This window comes from Populus nigra, chromosome 2 (assembly GCF_951802175.1).
Source record: "Populus nigra chromosome 2, ddPopNigr1.1, whole genome shotgun sequence".
In the NCBI taxonomy this organism is placed as follows: Eukaryota; Viridiplantae; Streptophyta; class Magnoliopsida; order Malpighiales; family Salicaceae; genus Populus; species Populus nigra.
Window position 1 is genome coordinate 1,455,784 of NC_084853.1, and position 27,084 is coordinate 1,482,867.

The 27,084-nt window shown below is 35.5% G+C and overlaps 1 pseudogene; it reads right to left on the reverse strand.

The window, feature by feature from the left end:
* Window positions 1-3,255: 3,255 nt before the first annotated feature.
* Window positions 3,256-25,916, reverse strand: LOC133682216 (uncharacterized; annotated as a pseudogene).
* Window positions 25,917-27,084: the final 1,168 nt, after the last annotated feature.

The following is a 27,084-nucleotide window of genomic DNA, read 5'->3' on the forward strand; positions in this document are numbered from 1 at the left end:
CCGCTTTTTATGTTCGGCTTGTTTTAACTCGCAAGTGCACGAGTGTGCGATGTAGCAATTAACTCGGTAAGATCGAGGTCATATCCACAGAGAGCTAGATCTGGAAATTAAGCTAGGTAACAAAAAAAACTCAAGAGAAATTAAATTAACAATAACTTGGTTGAAAATGATTGATGGATTTGTTTTCAAAGATGAAAAGGTGTAAATAGATTTTAAATGACAAGAAAAAGTAAGTCTTGGTCCAAATCAATTTTAATGGTGATGTATTGGTGATTCCTTCAACATATATAAGATAACTCAACCTAATATCAACGATGGTGATATTAGATCGGAAGATATTACAATGAAGTGTAAAAAGATGAAGATTGATTATTGCTTAAGAATGAACAAGTATTTTCATATTAAGTAAGACATTGAATCAAGCAATCTCTATACCAAAAATAAGGTTTGTGCATAAAAATTCAAGATTATAACATTACCTAAATGATTTCTAAAATTTCTTTGCAATAATAAAACATTCATGAAGAAAATGAAAAGATAGACATTAAGATTCATTCATATCTTAAAGAACTCACCTCAACCACCATCATCCTTGATTTGGATCCAAGAAGGAGATTAGCCAACCATGATTATATGTAATAACACTTTAATAAATATGAAATAACTTAAATCAAACTGAAATAATAAGTTTTACAATCTAAAGAACCGAAATCTATAAAGAAGAACACAACACAATTGCAGTAAAAATTCGGACACAAATCTGACTCTAACTTTGGACAGAAATTCGACCCTCTTAGAAGCATCCCCTGGAGATGGCTATTAGAGACATATTTATAGGCCATTCTGATATCTTTCCAGATCATTAAATAACAGCTCATTTGGACATCTGAGTCAAAAGTTATGGACATAATACCAAAAGGTGTTCTGGAAAATCAAATCAGGACAGCTTGGAGAACACTTTGGTGCACGTTTTTCTTCCTCCTTTGTGAGCTGTCTCATTCTTCTTTTTGACCCAAAATAATGTGACAATGTCCCCTCCAGCTTTCCATCCATGTGCTTTCCCTCTTGGATCAATGAATTATCCAAAATAAATCAAATGTTATTTGTTGTGTGGACATGTAAGATCATGGATGGTGCTTGGGCTGATTTGGAGGCTGATTTTGAGGCTGATTTGGGGCTGAATTTAAGCATCAAATAAGGATACAAATGTACCTATTATTTGAGCTAAGATTGACATTAAAACCTTGAGTGTTTGATGGTTGAAGTTTGCACACAACATAAGGCAAGTTTGGGCTTGAAATAGATCATATGATATTCTTTTCTAGAATTGGAATAGAATTGATTTTTGAGGCAAATTTGGAGCACTTATTTGAACCAAGATTTTCTTCAATCTTCAACTAAATTTCTCTTCAATTCTTTGTTCCGAATTCCGACGTTGAATTTTCTGAAATAATTCATTTAAGCTCCAAAAACCTGTCAAAACATTAAAAGAAACTTCATTACTAAAAAGCACATCAATTATTATAAAAAACCCAAATAAAAATAATAAATACATATGTAAAATAAGAGACTTAATGATACTTTTGATGCACAATCACACCCCCCAACTTAGATTTTGCTAGTCCTCAAGCAAAACTAAACATAAAACCTTTGAAATAAAAAGAATAATAATAACATAATTAGGCTTGATTCATCACACTTAAAGGACCTATCATGCAAACATTGGTATCTTTAACTTAGTGTACACAATAGCAAATAAAGAAAAATAAGCATACTCACATTCTCTAAATCAAACATCCATACAAAATTCCAAATTCAATCGTATTTATCATGCAACCAACATAATTGATTCACGCGAAAACTCAACTTGTAATCTTCCCTTCTCACTACTACAAACAAGGTAGCAAACTAGAGAAGTATCTATATATTTTTTTTTCTTTTTTTTTTATGATATTATTTATTCTTTTTCTTTAAGTGGTCACTTCCCTTTTGACGCGAATACAAACATTTGTGATGAATGCACCCGGTTACTCACAAAGTCACAAACTTAAAGTGCTTTGCATACTCATATTTCAAGCTGTCGTTTGACGTAAAGATAAACAATTGTGATGAATACCCCTAGTTACTGAGCAACTCAAAACATTGGAGTAGATAGAACTTTGTACACATTTGTGTAATAATGATTACTCTATTTACTTAAACCTTGTTTAGGACTAGATCAAAAGGGATGATCACAAGTAAAGCATCACACTCATCTTTCATGCATAATCACACAACTCACACAACTTTTACAAGGAAAGATGTACTTCAATAATCTTAAGAAAAAAGTATGCTATATCTTGCTTTATAAGATATTATCTATCCCAAATTAAAGCATGCAATGTTCAACACAATAATGAATCCAAAAATGTAATGTTGATCCTAAACAAGTCTCATTCACATACGAATGCAAGTTTTTTTTTTTTAACAAGCATGGTTATCTCAAGCATTCAACATAATCAAATATCTAAAATTAAGTTTTTCATTATCCTCAATGTAAAAAAGAAAGAGAAGAAAAGTATAAAGATTAGAAAACTGTTACTCCCCTTTTGTTCTCAAGGATGAATGTCTGATTGAATTGGACATGAGCTGACTTCTTGCTTGATTTTTTTTTTTACCTGCATATCACAACTAAAAGAAAACATTGATTTTTTTTTTTTTGAAAATAAAGAACCTCACACCCCCCAACTTAAAATAATGCATTGTCCCTAATGCATGAACAAGAAAATATAAGAGATGGAAGAAAGAGAAAAAAAAATAAAAAAAAATAAAAATGAAAAAAATGAAAATAAAAACTCATTACTTCTGATACTACAATGGTATTGGATCTTCAAGATCCAATGTCTCAACTTCAGCCACAAAGTTTTCAAGATAAGGTTTCAATCGATGACCATTTACTTTGAAAACATTTCCATTCTTAGGATTTTCTACCTCAAATACACCATGCTCATAGATGGATTTAATCACAAATGGACCAATCCATTTTGTCCTCAACTTCCCAGGAAAGAGATGTAATCGTGAATTATACAAGAGAACCTTTTGACCAACATGAAAGGATTTTCTAAAAATATGTTTATCATGTAAAGCTTTCATCTTATGTTTTGAAATTTTTGCATTTTCAAATGCATCATTTCTCAGCTCCTCTAATTCATCCAATTGAAGCTTTCTGTTTTTGCCAACCTTGTTTTCATTATCATTGAATTGTCAGATGGCCCAATATGCACGGTGCTCAATCTCAACAGGGAGATGACAAGGCTTTCCATAAACTAGCCTATAAGGAGACATTCCTAAAGAGGTCTTGTAAGCAGTGCGATATGCCCACAAAGCATCAACTAGTCGTAAGGACCAATCTTTACGGTTTGGATTGACTGTTTTCTCTAGAATGTTCTTGATCTCCCTATTTGCCAACTCAGCTTGGCCACTAGTTTGTGGATGATAGGGGGTACTGACCTTGTGAATTACACCATATTTTCTCATCAAAATCCCAACAGGCTTGTTACAAAAATGCTTACCCTTATCACTAATCATAGCCCGGGGCATGCCAAAACGAGAGAAAATATTTTCTTTCAAGAATTTGACCACAACTCGATGGTCATTGGTTCGAGATGCAATGGCCTCCACCCATTTAGACACATAATCAACAGCTACAAGGATGAATTGGTAACCAAATGAACTTGGAAAAGGTCCCATGAAATCAATCCCCCAACAATCAAATATTTCCAAAACAAGAATGGGGTTTAGGGGCATCATGTTACGCCTAGTAAGGTTACCTAGTCGTTGGCATCGGTCACATACAACACAGAAGGCATGGACATCTTTGAACATGGTGGGCCAATAAAAACCACACTGCAAGATCTTGGCAGTGGTTTTCTTGGAAGAGAAATGCCCACCACAGGCTAATGCATGACAAAAATTAATGACACTTGGAATTTCATGATCAGGGATGCACCGCCTAACAATTTGGTCAGGGCAGTATTTAAATAGGTAGGGGTCATCCCAAAAAAAGGTACGCACGTTGCGCAAGAATTTTTGTTTGTCAAGTTTAGACCAATGAGAAGGAATCTGACTTATGGCTAGGTAATTTGCTATGTCAGCATACCATGGAGAGCCAATGTAGGAAACAGTACCTGCACAAAATAAATTTTCATCAGCAAAGAATTCATTTATTGGAGATTTATCAATTGTGGTCTCATAGTTTGAAAGACGGGACAAATGATCAGCCACTACATTCTCTACTCTCTTTTTATCTCGAATTTCAAGGTTAAACTCTTGGAGTAGGAGGATCCATCGAATCAAACGTGGCTTGGCGTCTTGTTTTGTGAGCAAGTATTTCAATGCTGCATGATCAGTGAAAACAATAACAAGAGATCCAACCAAATAAGACCTAAACTTGTCCAATGCAAATACTACAGCTAAAAGTTCTTTTTCAGTTGTAGTGTAATTCAATTGAGCATCATTCAAAGTCTTGCTAGCATAATAAATGACATGAGGCTTCTTATCTTTTCTTTGTCCTAAAACAGCCCCTACCAAAAAATCACTAGCATCACACATCAGTTCAAATGGTAAAGACCAATCAGGAGCTTGCATGATTGGTGAAGTGGTCAACAACCCTTTAAGCTTTTCAAAAGCTTCTTGACATTTTGATGTCCAATCAAATTGAACATCTTGTGACAACAAGTTACACAATGGTTTGGCAATGGTACTAAAAGAATGAATGAATCTTCGGTAAAAACCAGCGTGTCCTAAAAAGGATCTCACATCTTTCACAGTTCGAGGGGTAGGTAATTTTTGAATGACTTCAACCTTTGACTTATCTACCTCTATCCCTTTTGAAGAGACAATGTGACCTAAGACAATGCCATGTGTCACCATAAAATGACATTTCTCCCAATTGAGTACAAGATTGCTCTCTTCACACCTTTCAAGAACTTTTTCTAAATGCATTAGACACAACTCATAAGAATCCCCATAAACTGAAAAATCATCCATGAAAACTTCCAAAAAATTTTCCACCATGTCACTAAAGATACTCATCATACACCTTTGAAAAGTGGCTGGTGCATTACACAAGCCAAAAGGCATTCTTCTATAAGCATAGGTACCAAAAGGACAAGTGAAAGTGGTTTTTTCTTGGTCTTCTAAAGAAACCTCAATTTGGTTGTAACCTGAGTATCCATCAAGAAAACAATAGAAAGCTCTTCCGGCTACTCTTTCAAGCACTTGGTCTAAAAATGGAAGCGGAAAATGGTCCTTCCTAGTCACCATGTTCAACTTACGATAATCAATGCACATACGCCATCCAGTTTGGATTCTAGTTGGCACTAGCTCATTATTTTCATTCTTCACTACCGTGACTCCAGATTTTTTAGGGACAACTTGGGTTGGACTAACCCATTTTGAGTTTGCAATGGGGTAAATGATACCCGCATCAAGTAGCTTAAGCACTTCACATCTTACTACTTCCTTCATGTTTGGGTTCAATCGTCTTTGCATTTGCCTCACAGTTTTAGCCTCTTCTTCAAGATAGATTCTATGTGTACATAAAAGAGGGTTAATTCCTTTCAAGTCAGTAATAGTCCACCCAATTGCTTTTTTGTGTTTTCTCACCACTTTCAAAAGTTCTTGTTCCTGCTCTATGCTAAGTTTTGATGAAATCACAATAGGATATGATTCATCTTCCCCTAGAAATGCATACTTAAGATCACTCGGTAAAGGCTTCCTTTCTGGTTTATAAGGTTGGACAAGAGATGCCTCAGCTTTCACTTGGGGTGAAATCAAAGGCTCAAACGATGGGGTCCATTGACCTATTGACATAATAGGCATTGGATCTAAATAAGTCTCGAGTTCTCTTACTTCCTCATCAACACATTCCAAAGAACAAAATCTTTCATCATGAATTAAAGTTCTCTCCAATGGATCCTTGATCCACTCTCTCTCAAAGTGTTCTTGACAAACTGTTTGGATCAAATCTATCTCTCTAATGTCCTCATGTTCACCAATTTGTTTAGAGACATTGAATATGTTCATCTCCACAGTCATGTTCCCAAAAGACAATTTCATCACCCCATTCCTACAGTTGATTAAAGCATTGGATGTAGCTAGGAAAGGTCTACCTAAGATGACTGGGATGGGAGCATTAGAACCTTGAATAGGTGCGGTGTCTAACACTACAAAATCAACAGGAAAATAGAATTTATCTACTTGGACCAACACATCTTCAACAATACCCCTAGGAATCTTGATTGACCTATCAGCTAATTGAAGGGTGATTCGAGTAGGCTTGATTTCTCCTAAACCTAACTGTTCATAAACAGTGTAGGGTATCAAATTCACACTTGCTCCTAAATCCAACAAAGCTTGGTCTATCTTATGACTTCCAATAATGCATGAAACGGTAGGACAACCAGGATTTTTGTATTTGGGAGGGGTCTTAAACTGGATGATGGCACTAGCATGTTCAGTTAGAAAGGCTCTTTCTTTCACATTCAATCTCCTTTTGACTGTGCATAAGTCCTTGAGGAACTTTGCATAAGATGGGACTTGTTTAATTGCATCAAGGAGTGGAATGTTGACTTTCACTTGTTTGAACAATTCATAGATTTTCGAGTTCATAAGATCATGTTTAGGTTTCCCTAACCTTTGTGGAAATGGTGCTTTAGGAACAAATTCTAAATCACTCACTTTGACTCCAATTTTTCTTGAATCATCTCCTTTCTCACTCATCTCTTTCTCATTTATCTCACCTTCTTTGTCACTCAAGCTCTCATTTGTCACTTGTGTTTTGATTTCCTCTTCACTTTCCTTAGATTTCTCCTCCACAATAGCTCTAGGAATCTCAAAACCTATAGCTTTGTCAACAATCTTTCCACTTCTAAGGGTAGTGATGGCTTGGACTTGTTCATGATTTGAAGGTTCACTAGATGAGGATTCACTCATGTGTACCTGACCTCTACGATTTGGCATTGGTTGAGCTGGAATCTTTCCCTTCTCTTGAATGCTTAGTGATTGAGTCAACTTGGTTAGTTGACTTCGAATGTCATCTAAGGTCCTATTGGTTTGGTCTTGAAATTTGTAAGCTTGGTTGTTGATTCCTCCTTGTGTTTGCATGAATTGTTGAAGAGTATCCTCTAGGGATCTCTTATGAGGTGGTTGGTATGTGTTATGTGTGGGAGCATGAAATGGTTGGGGTGGAGGTTGAAATGTTTGAGGTACTGAAGGGCCCTCATTTCTCCATCCAAAATTTGGGTGGTTCCTCCATCCAGGATTGTAGGTCTCAGAGTAGGGATTGCCTACTTGGTGTGAAAATGGCTTTCTAACATTACTTGAATCAGAAGTTTGGCCATATAGCACTTCCTTGAAGGCTGGAATGGTAGGACACTCAGTTGTCCTATGCCCTTTGCTCTCACAAACAACACAACTTTCCTCTTGTTGTTCACTCATGACATGCACTTTTTTAATCTCAAGAGACTCTACTTTCCTAGCCAATGAGGCTAATCTAGCATTGAGGTCATCAGTCTCTTTCAATTGAAACTTCCCACTTGAATGAGAAATGGTGTTTCTAGACTCAACATGAAGTGGGAGAGAAGTCTCCCATTGCTTTGTGTTTTCAGCCAATTGATCAAAGAAATCAAAGGCTTCACTTGGTTCTTTGTCATAAAACTCACCATTACACATGGTTGACACTAGCTTTTTAAAATCTGCGGTAAGAGAGTCATAGAAGAAACTCACTAACCTCCACATCTCAAAACCATGGTGGGGGCATGCATTTAACAAGTCTTTGAACCTTTCCCAAGCTTGGTGAAATGACTCATTTGGACTACAAGAAAAATTTATCATTTGACGTTGTAAGGCTGCCGTCCTATGAGTGGGGAAGTATTTTTTCAAAAATTCAGCTTGCATTTCTCTCCATGTACCTATAGACCTAGGACGCAAGGAGTTTAGCCAAAGCTTGGCTTTATCCTTTAGAGAGAATGGGAACAATTTAAGACGAATAGTTTCCTCGGTGCATGTTCTATCAATAAAAGTATTACATACCTCTTCAAAGTCCTTAATGTGTATGTATGGATTTTCAGAATCCATACCGTGAAATGTGGGAAGAAGTTGAATCATGCCCGGTTTCAAATTGAAAGCTTGTTGGTTAAGAGGTAAGATAATACACGAAGGTGTACTTTGTCTAGCCGGGTGAAGATACTCTCTAAGAGTTCGAAAATTAGGTTGATCATTGAATTGTGGAGGTCCATTACCTTGAACACTCCCTTCACCCTCTACATCTTCAACATTAGCCATGATAAAAAAATAATAATATAACAATTATATGAATACGAAAGGAAAGGAAAAACAAAGAAAAAGAAAAAGAAGATTGCAAATAAAAGTAAATGAAACGTAAAAAATAAAGTAAAAGCTCAAAAATAAAAATACAACAAATTAAGAAATTCTCCAACTAATAAGCAATATTAACAACAATAAACATTAAAAGATAATTATAACAAGCATGAATAAAAAGGCGGTAATACCGGCCAAGCACTTCAGACAATAAATATAAGAAAAATAACAACAATAAACATTAAAAGATAATTATAACAAGCATGAATAAAAAGGCGGTAATACCGGCCAAGCACTTCAAACAATAAATATAAGAAAAATAATAACAGCAAAATAACAAAATAAAATAAAATGAACAAGAGGCGGTAATACCGGCCAAGCACTTTAGACAATAAATATAAGAAAAATAATAACAGCAAAATAAAATAAAATAAACAAGAGGCGGTAAAACCAGCCTTATAATATAAACAATAAATATTAGAAACTAATTAGAATAGACAATAAAAGAAAAATGGTTGAACCAACCAAAATCCAACAATTAATAGTCTAGTCCACAGTCCAATATCCAAAAAGTTGAGGTCAAATTTTTTTTAGGCGGTAAAACCAGCCATTTGATTTTTTATTTATATGTTTTTTTTTGTTTTCCAATAATCAAAACTAAATGTGTTACCTTTGCTTGCTAGCTCCCCGGCAACGGCGTCAAAATTGCTTGACCGCTTTTTATGTTCGGCTTGTTTTAACTCGCAAGTGCACGAGTGTGCGATGTAGCAATTAACTCGGTAAGATCGAGGTCATATCCACAGAGAGCTAGATCTGGAAATTAAGCTAGGTAACAAAAAAAACTCAAGAGAAATTAAATTAACAATAACTTGGTTGAAAATGATTGATGGATTTGTTTTAAAAGATGAAAAGGTGTAAATAGATTTTAAATGACAAGAAAAAGTAAGTCTTGGTCCAAATCAATTTTAATGGTGATGTATTGGTGATTCCTTCAACATATATAAGATAACTCAACCTAATATCAACGATGGTGATATTAGATCGGAAGATATTACAATGAAGTTTAAAAAGATGAAGATTGATTATTGCTTAAGAATGAACAAGTATTTTCATATTAAGTAAGACATTGAATCAAGCAATCTCTATACCAAAACTAAGGTTTGTGCATAAAAATTCAAGATTATAACATTACCTAAATGATTTCTAAAATTTCTTTGCAATAATAAAACATTCATGAAGAAAATGAAAAGATAGACATTAAGATTCATTCATATCTTAAAGAACTCACCTCAACCACCATCATCCTTGATTTGGATCCAAGAAGGAGATTAGCCAACCATGATTATATGTAATAACACTTTAATAAATATGAAATAACTTAAATCAAACTGAAATAATAAGTTTTACAATCTAAAGAACCGAAATCTATAAAGAAGAACACAACACAATTGCAGTAAAAATTCGGACACAAATCTGACTCTAACTTTGGACAGAAATTCGACCCTCTTAGAAGCATCCCCTGGAGATGGCTATTAGAGACATATTTATAGGCCATTCTGATATCTTTCCAGATCATTAAATAACAGCTCATTTGGACATCTGAGTCAAAAGTTATGGACATAATACCGAAAGGTGTTCTGGAAAATCAAATCAGGACAGCTTGGAGAACACTTTGGTGCACGTTTTTCTTCCTCCTTTGTGAGCTGTCTCATTCTTCTTTTTGACCCAAAATAATGTGACAATGTCCCCTCCAGCTTTCCATCCATGTGCTTTCCCTCTTGGATCAATGAATTATCCAAAATAAATCAAATGTTATTTGTTGTGTGGACATGTAAGATCATGGATGGTGCTTGGGCTGATTTGGAGGCTGATTTTGAGGCTGATTTGGGGCTGAATTTAAGCATCAAATAAGGATACAAATGTACCTATTATTTGAGCTAAGATTGACATTAAAACCTTGAGTGTTTGATGGTTGAAGTTTGCACACAACATAAGGCAAGTTTGGGCTTGAAATAGATCATATGATATTCTTTTCTAGAATTGGAATAGAATTGATTTTTGAGGCAAATTTGGAGCACTTATTTGAACCAAGATTTTCTTCAATCTTCAACTAAATTTCTCTTCAATTCTTTGTTCTGAATTCCGACGTTGAATTTTCTGAAATAATTCATTTAAGCTCCAAAAACCTGTCAAAACATTAAAAGAAACTTCATTACTAAAAAGCACATCAATTATTATAAAAAACCCAAATAAAAATAATAAATACATATGTAAAATAAGAGACTTAATGATACTTTTGATGCACAATCACCTGGAACAAGTAAAAGCACTTTTGCAAAGAGACGTCACGCAAAACGACTTGAAGTCTATGTGCCAGATGGACTTGTAATGCATAATGTTGTTCTTTAAACTGTGAAGATAAAATACAATTCATTAAGGATGGCCTGAGTAAGGAGTCTTTAGATAATCTTCTAGTAACTCTTGTGACGCATCCTAGTGGAGATGTGCATTGTGCAATTCATGATTTATGGCCTCAATTTCATAAAGAACATGATTGACTTAGTCTTGGGAATCTGACTAAAAAATACCCTGTTTGTCAGTTTTTTAGGAAAACTGGATGGGAATCTTATCCCCAACCCATAAAGGGCGTTTAAGCCATTCTTGGACATAATATCAAGGGAAAATATGAGCCACGATCACAACTACTTGTAAATACACATGTTCTAAAAAAAAAAAGAGTGAGACTCCAGCTCGCCTACATATAGGTAGTATGATTGCATTTTCAATTTCTCATCTATAAAATCTTCTCTTCCTTCCCTTTATTTCTACTCAACCCATACATTCAACAGATATTGAAGTGTGTAGAAATGGCAGGTTCCTCAAGTCATCAAATAAGAAATATTTGTGTTTTCGGTGGATCCAGTCTTGGGAAAGAAAAAGAGTTTTTAGAATCAGCAAATCATCTTTGTCAGGTACTAGCTAAAAGAAAGATTCATTTAGTGTATGAGGGAGGCAGTATTGGGTTAATGGGGGGGTTTGTCAATAGTTGTATTTTTAGGAGGCAGTCAACTTTTGGGGGTCGTCCTTAAAGCTTTAGCAAAAGGGGACATAATTGGAAAAACAATTGGAGAGGAACTACAAGTCTCTACAATGTCTAATCGAATGAATACAATGTTTAACCATGCTGACGCCTTCATTGCCTTACTAGGTGGTCTGGACACATTGGAAGAGATTTTTTATATTTTCTCTTGGGCCTAACTGCACATTCACCATAAACCTATAGGTTTGTTAAATGTTAATGGTTTTTATTAGAATTTGTTGTCTTTTCTTGATCAAGTTGTGGAACAGAAATTTCTAACATCTTCGGCATGACAAATCATAATCTCTTATGTTATTGCTGAACAATTGATTGACTAACTACAATATTTCATCCCTGTAATTGATCCCTCTATGAGTCTGATAATAACAAGTCTGATAATATAAAATATCTTTAATTTATGGTAAATGTTTATTTTAAATGCAGACCTATCACATAAATCAAAGGATTGATTGATGAGTTTAATTACTAAAATTGAGAAGACAAAGAGAGGGCTAAGCTTAGAAAAGAGATGCTGGTTGAATTCAAATTGGAACACCATTCGGTTATTAGATCATAACTGTCGCACCCTCGCGGCGGAGCAGCGAACCTTGATTGATTTCAGGGTCTTTGTTGTTTGTAAAGGAGTCGCCACCTAGTATTTTGGTCACTAGGAACCCTAACTGATCTTTTAGAGATTCTAAGGCAAGAGACTGGTTGCGTAAAGGGAAGGTATTAGCACCCCTAGTACGCCCTACCTAAGGTAAGCTGCTTGGTGTTTAGTTTGCTTTATAATTGCTATGGTGTTAGTGTTTTCTAATCCCATCAGTTTTTCTAGGTTTGATTCAAACTAAATTGATTAAGATAGAAATCCAAAGAGATTCCATGTGTTTCAAAAGCTCATTTTCCCCTTAGTATTTCAAGAGTTTGCGACTCGTAAATCGCAAGGAGGAGGGAAAAAAAATTAGAAATCTAGGGCGCTTTAAAAAAAAACTATTTTTTGCTTTAGTGTTTTATACTCTCATGGCTCGTAAACCGTGGAGTAAAAAAATTGAAATGTCCTTGATTATAATCAAGGCTTCTTTCAAGGATGTGTATGGATTCATTATTCCTAGAAAATTATTTTGGATATTTACCACTCAGGGTTTCTTTATCCAAATATTAACAGTGAATAATAACAAATTATTCCCAATAATATTTTGGATATTCGTCCTTTAAGGATTTCTTTATCCAAACATTAGCGGTGAATAATAGATGAATTCCCTTCAAAATAAGATTTTTATATTTTTTGGAATATTGGCTAATACCATTTGGAGTTTTACAAACATGTTGTAAAATCTAGAAATGCAAGAAAACAATTTTTTTTTTGTTTAAGAAATTCATGCGAAAACACATTTTCAAAGCTTCCAATAATTTTTTGTATAAAAAAAGAGCTTTCAAAATATATTAGAGTATTGGCCGTATGCAACACACAATAAAACAAATTTTGATATATATGTATATTTCCCGCAATTGCGTCGAAAACCGGGTATTCTAAATACAAGATTGGTATACATTTTTTTACAACATAAAAAAATTCAGACTTTAAAATAAATATTCCAGAAAATAAATCTCTCTCTTCCTTTTATTTTTTTTTTAAAGTAAGGAAGTCCGGTTGGGTCACTTGCTTGGCTGGACACAAAAAAAGGGGGGGGGGGCGTAGGTAAAGGTCAAAGAAAGCTGGCGAGACTGTTCAAGTGAATTAATTCACTTGAACAGTGCAAACACAAAACGGAAAACATGCATGCTGCGAGGTGAAGAGAAAAAAAAAACTGACTTGGGAACGGAATTGAAGAAGCTGCAGCGACGTTGAAAGCATGATGGTTGATCCGGTGTTCATCTGTTTCAAATATTTTCCTCCTGCTCTGTATTTACATCTGCTTCTCTGGTTTTTCTTTCCTCTACGTCAAAGCATTCAGAACTGCAGGTCTCACTAGTTTTTTCTTCTATATATTTACTGCATTTTCTTTTTACTCTGCCTCTCTTGCATTTTTCTTATCTTTCTCTTTGCTGTTTTTTCTGCCCCTTTCTCTCTGGTTTTCTCCTCCTTTTATGCTCTTTCTTTTTTTCTTTCTTTCACGTTCCAGTGCAGCTTTTTAGTATCAAAGAAAAGCCTCTTTTCTTTCCCCTTGTTTTGCCTTCGTCTCCCTTTTTTTTTCCTTCTGTCTTCTCCCCCCCTTTTAGGTCAGCAGAGGCAGCGTATATATAGTCTATACACAACTCTTATTAGGAAAGATTCAATGCATTAATCTAGGATGCAAATCCTAGCTGATTTGTAGCCAAATAATTAAAATAAGGAAACTACAATATTGTCATTGATTATGTGCTGATTCTAGTTATTTCTTTCCAACATTAACACATCATCCCAACCATCTATGTTAGGGATAAAATCCCAGTCATTGATGATAGTGAGGTTCTTCTCTTTATGGCATTTTACAGCTGTCAAAAGCTGTTGTTTCTTATGAATTATAGCTGCACAAAAACATGGTTTTCCTTATTCGGTGTGGTAGAAATCCTATCATTTATGATGATCCAGCCCCCTCTCCAGCTTCCAATATCCTTCTTCAATTAAATCCCTCATTTTAGCACTTTTCAATTCAGTCCTTGGTCTAGAAAAAATCCTTCAAATCAGTCCCGCGAACTTGGGCAAAAATCCTTCTTGCGGCAGGAATCCCTGCTTTCACATAGATATTCAAACGGGAATATCTTGAGCTTCTGATATTGAAATTAAGCGATTCAAAAGATCAAATTCATCTATGTGTCCCGGACTACAACTTTGATGAAGGATTCGAAGTTAGATAAAATCATTTTAGATAACAGAATCTAGTTGGTCAAAAAGGTTTTCTTGATCTAACAATGCCAAGCATCCAAATCTGACTAAGAGTCTGCCCTAAGAACAATGATCCCTAGGACCCAATAAAAGTGTAGGTCAACATGTCATGAGTGACAGAATATAGCTAGGATGGTCAGATATCGTACGAAACCAAGTTAGAATCAGAGCCTAAGTTGGAAAAAAACATTGCGACAGCAACAGAACCAGTTTTTTTTCTAATGCAAATTCTGAGGGATTTATCCAACCTTAAAGACCAGATAAAGAATGAACGAATTTAGCATTATGAAGACTCCTGATTAATCTAAGAAAACCTGATGATTTTGGCAGCAAAGAGGAAAGATAAAGAGCGCAGAAAACAACTCAAACAGGGTTCGAAAAAAATATTTTTTTCTCCTCCGCTTTTGTCAATTTTCTAGCAAACATGAGCTACACTCCTACACTTAGTTCAAAACGGGTATACACCATCTCCAGCACGTGGGGTTCAAAATTGAGTAACAACAATAACTGGAGCTGTAGAATTTGGATTTAGGTCTGGTTTATATGAATAGAAAGCTAAGATATAGGCCTAAAACGTTCATGAAGAGTCCAAGATTCAAAAGGACCGTTTTCAAGTTCAAATTGTAGCAACAATAGAGAAGTTGGAATCTGTCCTGCAGCCTAGACACTGTTTAGTGTTCGGCCCATATCTCGAGTTCTAAAAGTCCAAATGACTTTATTCATGTTTTGTTGGAAAGCTGAGACAATTTTCAAGAACTTTCAGGAAGAGTATCTATTCAAATTCTGATGTTAGCAATGACGTGTTCTGCAGACAACAAGATAAGGATTGTTACCAAGTCAAAAGGTTGGCACCCACTCAATAATTAGTCATCAAATCAATAGTTCCAAATTTTAGCCTATAAAAGGAGGCATTTGTCATGCATTTAGGTATCTTGGTTTTGAGATCAAGATCTTGCTCTTGCTCCCTATCTTTGTATTTTGTTATGTTCAAGTTTTATTCCAAGTTATATTTTCCTTAATTTCTTGTTTATACTTTTCATTTCCTTTACTATACTTATATAATTATGTTCTTATCTTATTTATCAATGTTTCTCTTATTCATAATGTTCATCTAAGTTTATTATGTCAAGGTGAAAAGGTTACACTAATAGTGTAAGAATAAGTATAGTATAAACTCAACATGGGCTTTAATGTTTGATACTAACATGTTTTGTATTTCTTATCTTACTCACTCTTAATACCTTGCTTGTTAAATGGTTAATCTAGATTTGTGTTGAACAACCCTTGACAATAAATACTTGGCACTTTCATAGCCCAACTGTATGGTATAACCGACACCTGTGCTATGAAAGAAACTTGATTTGTTGTTAACATAAGTTATCACCATGAATACCTGACAACATTTACAAGTATTGACATTACTCAAATAAGATAATTAATATAATCATGTTAAGAAATTATAATCCGAGTTGGAACCTCCTTTGTGTGTGGTTTCCAATTGAATAATAAAAAGAGTTTATATTATACTTATTTGAAATACCATTAGTGGATCCTCTAACCTTGACAATTGTTTTATATTTGTTTAAATCCTTACATCAATATCACATCTCAAAGCTCTCTTCAACTCTTTTTTTGTTATTATCTATGTCTTTATTTATAGTTTATACAGTTAACCTCCCTGTGGTTCGACCTCAGTCTTACCGGGTTATTTATTACTTCGACACTCCTACACTTGGGAGAAGATATCAACTCTTTGATCGTGTCATTGTTCGATGTGTCTTTTTGGGTTATGGTTCTCATACAAAAAGATATCGGTGTTATGATCCCTTTTCACGCAAACTCTATGTTACTATGGATGTAACCTTTCTTGAAACCGAATACTTCTTCAATGAACCATCCCCTTCTGTTCTTCAGAGGGAGAATGCAACTAAACAACAGATATGGGATTGGTTTCATATGGACCATACTAAAAGACACACTCAAACAAAATTAGCAATTATTGAGCAGACCAACAACACCGACGCACATACTGAAGCCACATTACATCACCCCCTCTCCAACATATACCATGACCAAAGTCAAAATCGTGAGGACATTCTTGACACTACAACTGAGGTAAGGTCTCCTAACTCCCCTATATTATCTGATTCTATGAAATATAATTTACCTTACAGGTATAATCAAGGGATACCCCCAAATCGATACTCACCAGAAACACAAGGAAGAAAGTCCAAATACTCCATTGTGAATTTTATCCCAGCTTATGACATGTCAGATACAGCAAAGGTCTTTATGGGAGAAGTGTCTTCAAAACAAATCTCACAAAACATTAAAGAGGCCATGCTAGATGAACATTGGAAAATGGTTGTTTATGATGAAATGAAGGCTCTCCAAAAAAATAGTACTTGGAAACTAACTACATTGCTAGATGGGAAAAAGGTAGTTAGATGTAAATGGGTGTTTAATATGAAATATAAAGCAAATGGGACAATAGAATGATACAAAGCGAGATTGGTGGCCAAAGGATACACACAAACATATGGCATAGACTATCAGGAAACTTTCTCACCAGTAGCCAAACTGAACACAATTCGGATACTCTTATCGCCTGCAGCAAACTTGGATTGACCTTTACATTAGTTTGATGTAAAAAATACATTTCTTCATGGAGATCTAGAGGAGGAAGTATACATGGATGTTCCTCTGGTTTTATTGGAAGAATAGAAAATATGGCGTGCAGGCTTACAAAATCACTCTATGGACTAAAACAGTCTCCCAAGGCATGGTTTGGAAGATATAGTTTAGCAACGCGGAAGCATGGATTTAGCCAAAGCAAGTCGGACCACACATTATTTCTAAAAAGAAATGGGTGGAAAATAGTGGCTTTGATTATTTATATTGATGATATGATAGTCACAGGTAATGATGAAGATGGAATTTCATAATTACAAAAATATTTAGCAAATGAATTTGAAATGAAAGATCTTGGTGGGTTGAAGTATTTTTTAGGCATCGAAGTATACAAATCAAAACTGAGCATATTTCTATCACAAAGGAAGTATATATTGGACTTATTAGCTGAGACAGGTATACTGGATTGCAAACCGGTGGATAAACCTATCATACAGAATCATTGTTTAGCAGAATATCCAGATCAGGTTCCCATAAATAAAGAACAATATCAAAAAATGGTGGGAAGACTCATCTACCTATCAAATAAACATCCTGATATCACATATGCAATCAGTCTAGTTAGTCAATTCATGCACAACCCAAGTGAAGTACATATGGAGACAACATTGCGAGTGCTTAAATACTTAAAATCTTCTCCAGGAAGAGGAATTCTCTTTAAGAAGAACAATCACCTTAATCTCATTGGCTATACTGATGCAGACTGAGCTGGGAATTTGACCAACAGAAAGTCTACTTTAGGTTACTTTATATTCGTTGAGGGAAACTTGGTAACCTGAAAAAGTAAGAAGCAAAAGGTAGTGGCTTTATCTAGTGCTAAAGCAGAATTCAAAGGGATGACCAAATGATTATGTGAGGTATTATAGATAAAAGAGCTACTTAAGGAGTTGGGATATCCTATGGATACTGAAATCAAGATGTACTGTGACAAAAAAGCTGCAATTACTATAGCCAATAATCTAGTTCAACATGATCGAATTAAGCGCATGGAAGTAGATAGACATTTCATCAAATAGAAACTTGATGAGAAGACTATAATTTTTTCTTTTGTCAAATATGAGGATCAATTGGCAGATATACTTACTAAAGCAGTATCGAGTAAAGTGTTTCACTACTCTCTCAACAAGTTGGGCATACGGAATATCTTTGCACCAACTTGAGGGGGAGTGTTGACAATAATTAATTTAGCCCTATTACAAATTAGGAAAACTAGAAATCAGGAATAGGTTTAGAAAAGATTTTTTGTATATTTCCATTCTTAGTTTTTCCTTTCTTGTACATGTATATACACACATTCTATGCAGTAAGAAGAGTAGACAATTCTATTTGACACAGGCAAATTACTTCTCATTGTTAAAAGGATTAACAGAGGCTTCTTGCATAGATGCAAGACAGGAGAGCTCCGTTTATGGAGCTCTGTTGGATGAAGGAAGATTGCATTGAAATGAGCTGGAATGTTGAATCCATCTTCTACATGGCCGGTTTCACAAGCAATCCATCTTTGGATGTTTTGCTTGATTATATTGATCGTGGTATGCTATCCAATTTTTAATGGAAATGACAGGTATTATTCCCCTTTTTCGAAGTACCCAAGGCCTAGCTTTTAGCCCATGCCCAAGGATGAACGCAAGGACAGTTCAAAAAAAGAAAGAAGAAGAAGTCATTCCTAACTTGTTTTCTCAGGCAAGTTCTAATCTTATCACTACACCATTAACTAGTTTTACCGACGGACTAATTCCGTCGGTGAAAGCAATGAAATCCGTCGGTGAAATAATTACCGACGGAACACGTCCGTCGGTAAACCAGTCGTCGGTAAAACCCATTTCCGTCGCTAAGTCTGTCCTAAATAAATAAAAAACACCCACCGACGGAACACCAACGGTCTTAGAGACGGATACGCTCGCGCCAAAAAAAAAAATTTCCCGCGGGAACATTACCGACGGAATAAATCTGTCTGCAATTTCAACGGTAAGTACCGACGGACTTACCGACGTATTTTCCTTCGGTAATTATGGCATAGTTGGTAATTGTTTGGCAACTCTTTGTGAAATACCGACGGATAGTATCCGTTGGTAAATCCGTCTGTATTTAATCACCGACGGATATATTCCGTCGGTAATTATGGCATGGCTGGTAATTGTTTGGCAACTCTCTGTGAAATACCGACGGATATTATCCGTCGGTAAATCCGTCTGTATTTAATCACCGACGGATATATTCCGTCGGTAATTATGGCATGGCTGGTAATTGTTTGGCAACTCTCTGTGAAATACCGATGGATATTATCCGTCGGTAAATCCGTCTGTATTTAATCACCGATGGATATATTCCATCGGTAATTATGGCATGGCTGGTAATTGTTTGGCAACTCTCTGTGAAATATTGACGGACATTATCTGTCGGTATATCCGTCGGTAGGTATTTAAAATATATTAAAATAATAATTTTGTTAATAGTAAAAAACCTTAATAAACAAATAACAATGGATTAAACATTAAAAATATAAAAGTAATGTTAAATAATATTCATTACAAATTGAATGTGTTTAAAAAACAAAATTAAACTAGAATAGCGGCGGAGCTGGAGGAGGAGGAGGAGGAGGAGGAGGCTGGTTGTTCCCGGGACCATACGGTCAAAAAGAAGCTGCACAAGTATCGTCACCCATCTTTGATCTCATCTCCATGATTATTTGATGAAGCTCATCATAATTCGTCGAGAGTTGTTGATATTGTTGTTTCAACACAATGAACTCCTCAGACTGAGTGTTCGATACTGATGGAGAGCTTCCAACAGTTGAGACACTATGAGCCGAACGCAAGTTTTCAGCCGTAGTGTTGGAGAGCCCATAGATCCGATTTTTATCGGGTCCACTAGACGATCCCACCTCCATCCACAAATCTAGATCGAAATCTGGATGGGTCGATGAATTGTCCCCATATCTCTCCCTCAACCGGCTATTATAGATATCCTGAAAATTCCGTCGGTAAAAAAATCATCAAATGCAATTCAAGATGCAATTCAAGAAATTAATAACTTATAAAATAAAATGAATGAACGAACATACCACGAAGTGCTGAGCACGGTTGTCCACGAACTGCTGCATTCCCTTTTGGCGGTCTTGACTCCGCATATGCATCTCTACAAACAGTTCCATTGGACTCGGTTCACGTCCAAGAGATGCAGCCTGTAAGGAAAAAATAGGTTGAAAGTTAAATATATTATAAAGAACGATAAATTATTTAACGATATATTTCATAAAAAATAATCTTACCATCCGCTTTGCATGTGCGCTGAATGGGACGGATCCGCCAGTGTGCGTGGTAACCGAACCATGAATTTGCCGGTTCCGGTTGTCGGCGCCGGACTGTGAGCGCCATGAGAACCGCTCTGAGGTCACGTGCTCAATATATGCCATCCATATTTCCTCCGAGATGAATGGCGGTTTGAATTCTTGCCAAACCGCCACCTCATTCCATCCTTCAAGACCGTTATCCCTCACTTTTCTTTTTGATTTTTTTTGGGTGTCATACCAAAAATCACGCAACCTACTTCCATAGTAACAAATTAGAATTTAAAACATAAAATTATAAAACAAAAATAAATATTATTTTCGATGTTACCTAGTCATCGCATGATTCTCCCATACCCTCCTCACAACATTGTTGTCCGCCCTATCCCACTCAAATTTGTTTTGTGTATATAAATAATTCATATAAAATAAGAATAGTACAAGATATAAAATTATAAAAATCATTTATTAATAATAAGCTGGAAATTAAAAATTAACACTGACCTGAAATCGCTTAAACCATGCATCAATATTAGGTTTCCACTCAGGATGTCTGGAAACCTGGCTCCATTGAAACAATGGAATCTCCATCGACAATTTAAACACCAATGTTATAGTCCTTGCAGCCTCAATGTTTGTGAACCTGAAATTAAATAAAAGTAGTAATATTAATTAGTTGTTCATAAATTATGTTATAAGTATATAAAAAAAAAACTAAAACCTAAACAAACTTACATTGAGAAGTCATCCTTCCATTGTGCCTGGTACTTACGGGTGAATTGACCCCGCTGTGAAGGCACACCGCTTCTGCGCTGTGAAACCGCGCTAGAAGAGGCAGCATCACAAGTTGGCGTAGATTCCTTGTCGTGATCAGCACCTAAGGATACGTCCTCCTCGCTGCTAGAAGAACTAGCTGCAACCGTCTTCTGACGATGTGTTGTAGATTTCATTCTACGCATCTACACAAATTTATACGAATAATTACATAATTAACTTCGATTATTTTAAAAAAAATTCGACAAAGTCTCCCCTATACTTGGGGGTCCCAAGTTATCAACAAAATCATATTACACTTCCAATTTTATTTCACATCTCGATCCAATCATCCTGGATCTCAACCCAACTCATCATCATCAACACAACATTTTATTCAATAACATCATATAATGATATTCAAGTAAAAGAATCAATTTCAACTATGAACATTCATTGTTAAATTGGTACTTAGAGTTACAAACATTAGATTAAAGTCATACATTCAAATTTACGGATTAATATTACATTTCAAGTTTTAGGAGACAAAACTCTTAATTTATAAATAATTACATGGTCAAAAGCAAAAGATAACTAAATCAATATCATTCCTAACACGATCGACCCCAATGAACCTCAAAATAGAAATTAACGTGTACACATAAATATAAAAATGTAATAACAAGCAATAACAATGACATGGAAACAATAATATCTTAAATTAAGATAAACTAATTAAATGTAATTCTATATATATAAATTAACATTTTTAACATAAATTCAACAATAACAATTATAGCAATACAAACAATAATATCCTAAATTAAGATAAACTAATTAAATGTAATTATATATATATAAATTAACATTTTTAACATAAATTCAACAATAACAATTATAGCAATACAAACAATAATATCATAAAATTAAAAAATAAAATTAAAAAACTAAAAAACACTACACAAAACAACATAAACACAAAACAAACAATACACAAAACTAAAAAACACTATATCAATTCAAAAAAAATTTGGGAATAAAAAATGCTTACCTGAATAGTGTGTTGAATTTAAGATTTTATCTACAAACAATACACAAAACAAAGAACACCAAAAAAAATAATCATAATTAAAATAAAAAAATACAAAGATAAAGAAAAAAGAATATATACCTTTTAAAACTACCACCAAAACAATAAAATCCCTTCTAAAAGCTAAATATAAACAACAGAAGAAGAGAAATGGAGAAGAGGAGAAGAGAAACGAAAGCAGAGAAGAAAATGAACCAAGTGGGGGGATGGGGGGGTTATATATAGCAATTTTTCCGACGGAATTACCGACGGAAATTAATTGTTGTCGGTGGCATTAAATTCCGTCGGTAATTAATTGAAATGCGCACCAAAAAAAGTTCAAAAATCCCGCCAAACTTTTCAATCCGTCGAAAACTCCGTCGGTATTCGTGAGGACGGACACGTGTCAGACATGCGTGCGCTTTGGAATGTGCATAAAGCCGTCAGTGATTCCATCGATATTGGACGTCGGTAACTCCGTCAGTTAACCCGTCGGTGAATTTGGCACAATCCCGTAATTTTTTTGCAACTCTCTGTGAAATACCGACGGGTTTAAGTCCGTCAGTAACGCCGTCAGTGAATGTGGCACAATCCCGTAATTTTTTTGCAACTCTCTGTGAAATACCGACGGGTTTAAGTCCGTCAGTAACGCCATCAGTGAATGTGGCACAATCCCGTAATTTTTTTGCAACTCTCTGTGAAATACCGACGGGTTATAGTCCGTCGGCAAAGCTGTCGGTGAGTGTGGCACAATCCCGTAATTGTTTTACAACTCTCTATGAAATACAGACGGGTTATAGTCCGTCGGTGAAACCGTAAATCTTGAATTGCAATCTTACAGTACACACAACACAATAACAAGGGCTGACCATTAAAGAAGAATAAATATTTCATGTTTCAAATTATTACATTATAAAATAAGGCTTTATAACATGTTTAGTTAGTCAGAATTTTCATCTTCGTCCTCTATTTAATTGTTATCATCAGCTTCATCGCACTCTTCAAGTTCGTTATCATCTTCTTCAACAACATTCTTTTTTCCACTAGTAGAGCTCAGAACAACATTCAACTCCTCTGCATCAACATCAACAAGACTATCGTTGAAAACATGAAAATTCGAATTTTCTTCTAAGTCAATCGACGGAGCAACTCGATATGGTTCAACAAACTCACTAGCTTGAAAGACTTCATCTATCACACTTGTGTCTTCGTTCTCATCCTAAACAACCTCGACACGACCCTTGGGTTTTGTTTTTAAAACGGATAACCAATCAACTCTTGATCGGTCCTTTCTAAAGGAAGGGGTGTATGTGTAACAAACTTGTTGGCATTGCTTTGCAAAAACAAAGACGTCGTTTACGTTGCGGTGTCTAGCTTTTGAGTTGATTTCAACGAGACCATAGTGAGGATCTACTCTGATTCCTCTGTCAGTTGTGTCATACCAATAGCATTTGAATAAAAACACTCTATTTTGCTTGCTATAATATTGCAGTTCGATGACCTCTTCCAATCTACCGTAGTAGTCAACTTCAAACTCACTAGAAGTCGATCCTTTAATACAAACACCGCTGTTGTATGTCTTGCTTCCATGCCCATATTCTTCAGTATGAAAGAGATATCCATTGACAAAATACCCATTATAGCACTTGACTTTTCTTTCAGGGCCCAGACATAGTAAAGACAGTGAAATAGCAGCACTACCTCCCATTTAATAAACCTAGCTTGTAAATTAAATACAACAATAATCAATAAACGAATATTATGTAACATTGACTACAATTAATTACATTGCAAGAGATAATGAGTTTGTGATAAGACTTACATGTTTTCTAAACCATGTGGCAAATTGTTCATCTTGTAATTGAAAGATCTGGGATTCGGTCAGCTGTGAGTTATTGGACAGTAAGTATCGTCGATGTTGCCTGCAAGGTTGTTCCAAATTATATGAGTGTATGGTATCACAAAACATAAATAGTACACTCTTGACAAAGTTTAAGTCGAACATCTACTTGCTTAATAAAAGGTCTCAGCTCATCACAGTTAAATAGAACATAATTGTGTGCTTGTCTGAACTCTATTTCAGACAAATATCTTCCCCTCACGGCATTTTTAGGTGTGGGTCGTCCAGGATTAGAGAATATTGACAAGTTCCCACTTGAATGCACTTCACCACCATCATCATGTCGTGGAACACAGTTTATCCTCGTTCTCAAATGAGGTTCCAAATAGTATGAGATAAATGTTGAGATCTCCTCAACAATATACACCTTACATATTGACGCCTCAACATGCGCCTTGTTCTTAACCTTTTTCTTAAGATTGAACAAGTACCTGCATATATATATATATATATATATTAATAAAACATTATCAATTAAAAACATTAAAATAAAAATAAAAATATTTAATTATAAATTATATAGCTCATGTAATATCTAACCTCTCGAATGGATACATCCATCTGTACTGGACCGATCCTCCAACTTTTACCTCAAATGGTAAATGTACGGGTAGATGCTCCATTGAGTCAAAAAATGATGGAGGGAATATCATCTCAAGTTTACATACTGTCTCGACGATATTTTTTTCAAGCCTTTCAATGTGATCAACATTCAACTTGCTGGAGCATATATCTCTGAAGAAATGATTGATCTCCGTTAGTGCATCCCATATCCCCTTTGGCAATAAATCATGAAAAGCTAATGGGATGAGTGTTTGTATAAACACATGGCAGTCATGACTCTTCATTCCATATAATCTGCATTCCTCTGTATTAACCAGCCTTGATATGTTCGAGGCATGTCCATCGGGGAAACGCAGACTCTTAAGCCATTTATAGACTAGTAGTTGTGCGTTTTTCTCTAGCACGAAGCTTGCTCTTGGTTTTGCGACCCGTGACCCATCACAAACCAACTCCATATTTTTACGGTTATAGAACAGCGCTACATCCAATCTAGCCTTGATGTTGTCCTTTGTCTTCCCCTTCACATCCATGACGGTGTTGAAAATGTTCTCAAACACGTTCTTTTCAATGTACATGACATCAAGGTTATGGCGGAGAAGATTGGTCTTCCAATAAGGAAGCTCCTAAAATATACTTTGCTTTACCCAATTATGGGTCAAACCAAAACCAAAAAACTTTTGCTTACCTGATTGGACACCAAACACAATGTCACCGTACTCTGACACAACATCAAACAATTCTTCACCGGAAAGACGCGAGGGTGCAACATCATTTTCAACTCTGCCAACAAAGAAATCCTTTATGTTCTTTCAATCATATTACTCTGCAAGAAACGACGGTGACAGTCAAAAAAAGAAGCTTTACCCCCGTTTGTTAGCGTGAATGCATTGTTGTTCTCCATACAGTATGGATATGCTAGCTTTCCATGCGTGCTCCAACCAGAAACCATTCCATAAGCTGGGAAATCATTGATAGTCCATATCAAAGCCGCTCTCATAACAAAATTTTGTTTCCTCGAGATGTTATAAGTCAAAGTTCTAAAGGACCACAACTGCGTCAACTCATCAATCAACGAACAAAGACAAACATCTATATTCCGACCCGGACTACTCGGACCTGGTATGACCATAGATAAAAACATGAACTCCGGCCTCATACACATCCCCGGTGGCAAGTTATAAATCGTCAGTATGACCGGCCAACAAGAATAAGGAGAGCAAATGACCCGAATGGGTTGAATCCGTTTGTACATAACCCAAGACGCACGTTCCTTGATTTAGCTTAAAAGTGAGGATGCATACTGTTAAAGTGTTTCCAGGCTTCACCGTCAGAAGGATGAACCATCACTCCATCAACCGCATGGTGTGATTGGTGCCATATCATGTGCTCAACAGTCCTTGGTGACATGAATAACCTCTGCAGTCTAGGTGTGATTGGGAAGTATCTAAGTTTTTTATATGTCACGAGAGTCTTCCCTCTACCAGTTCTGGGTTTGTAACGGGAATGCCCGCATGTCATGCACTCGGTCATCTTAGCATTTTCATGGTAGTATAACATGCAGAAGTTAGGGCATATATCAATTTTCTGGTATCCTAAACCGATGGGGTTTCATCATGGACTTGGCAGCATAGAAGTTCTCTTTCAGCCTGTTCCCTTCAGGTAAAATGCTTCTCGCCCATTCAATAATCTTGTCATAACCGGCCTCACTCAACCCGTGATTTGACTTGATGGTGAACACATGTGCTACGGCTGATAATTTACTGTGGTTCGTGTAGCCATCCCATAATGGTTAGTCAGAATCTCTCAATAGATCAAAAAACCTTGTTGCATCTGCATTAGGTTCTTCTTCTACGATTGGACATTCCCTGACATTACCTTCACTCATTCTCATTGCATCCATAACCATATTCCTGTAAGGATTACTGTTCTCATTTCCAACTTCATGCATGTTGCTAGCATTAGAAGTTAACCCAACCACCTGTTCTTCCATGCTCTCATCAGGAACAAATAGTTCTCCGTGAGCATACCAACACAGGTAATCTTCCATGAACCCTTTGGTTAGAAGATGCATCGTTACAACATCTTGATGTAGAAACTTTAAATTTTTACACTTCCTGTATGGACACCTAATACCGCCATCAGTAAAATTCCTCGGAATAGATGTTGCGAAATTAATAAAACTATGGACACCGTTACAATAATCCATCCTTCGCAATCCTTGGGGTGAGTCCAGATACATCCATGAACGATCATCCATGACTTCTATTGAACTTCTATAAAACATAACAAAAATATTGGTTTTCCCCGACATTATCCAACAAACTAAAACAACACTTATGTTAAATATTTATTATCAATTATCAACTATCAACGTTCATACATACAAATTTATACATATATAAATTTACAGAAATCACAACTTCGAAATAGAATTGATAAAAATTAAACAAGACTCGTTAAACAAGCTATTAATTATTTATTTCATCACAACGACACATTTAATTCGGTGTAA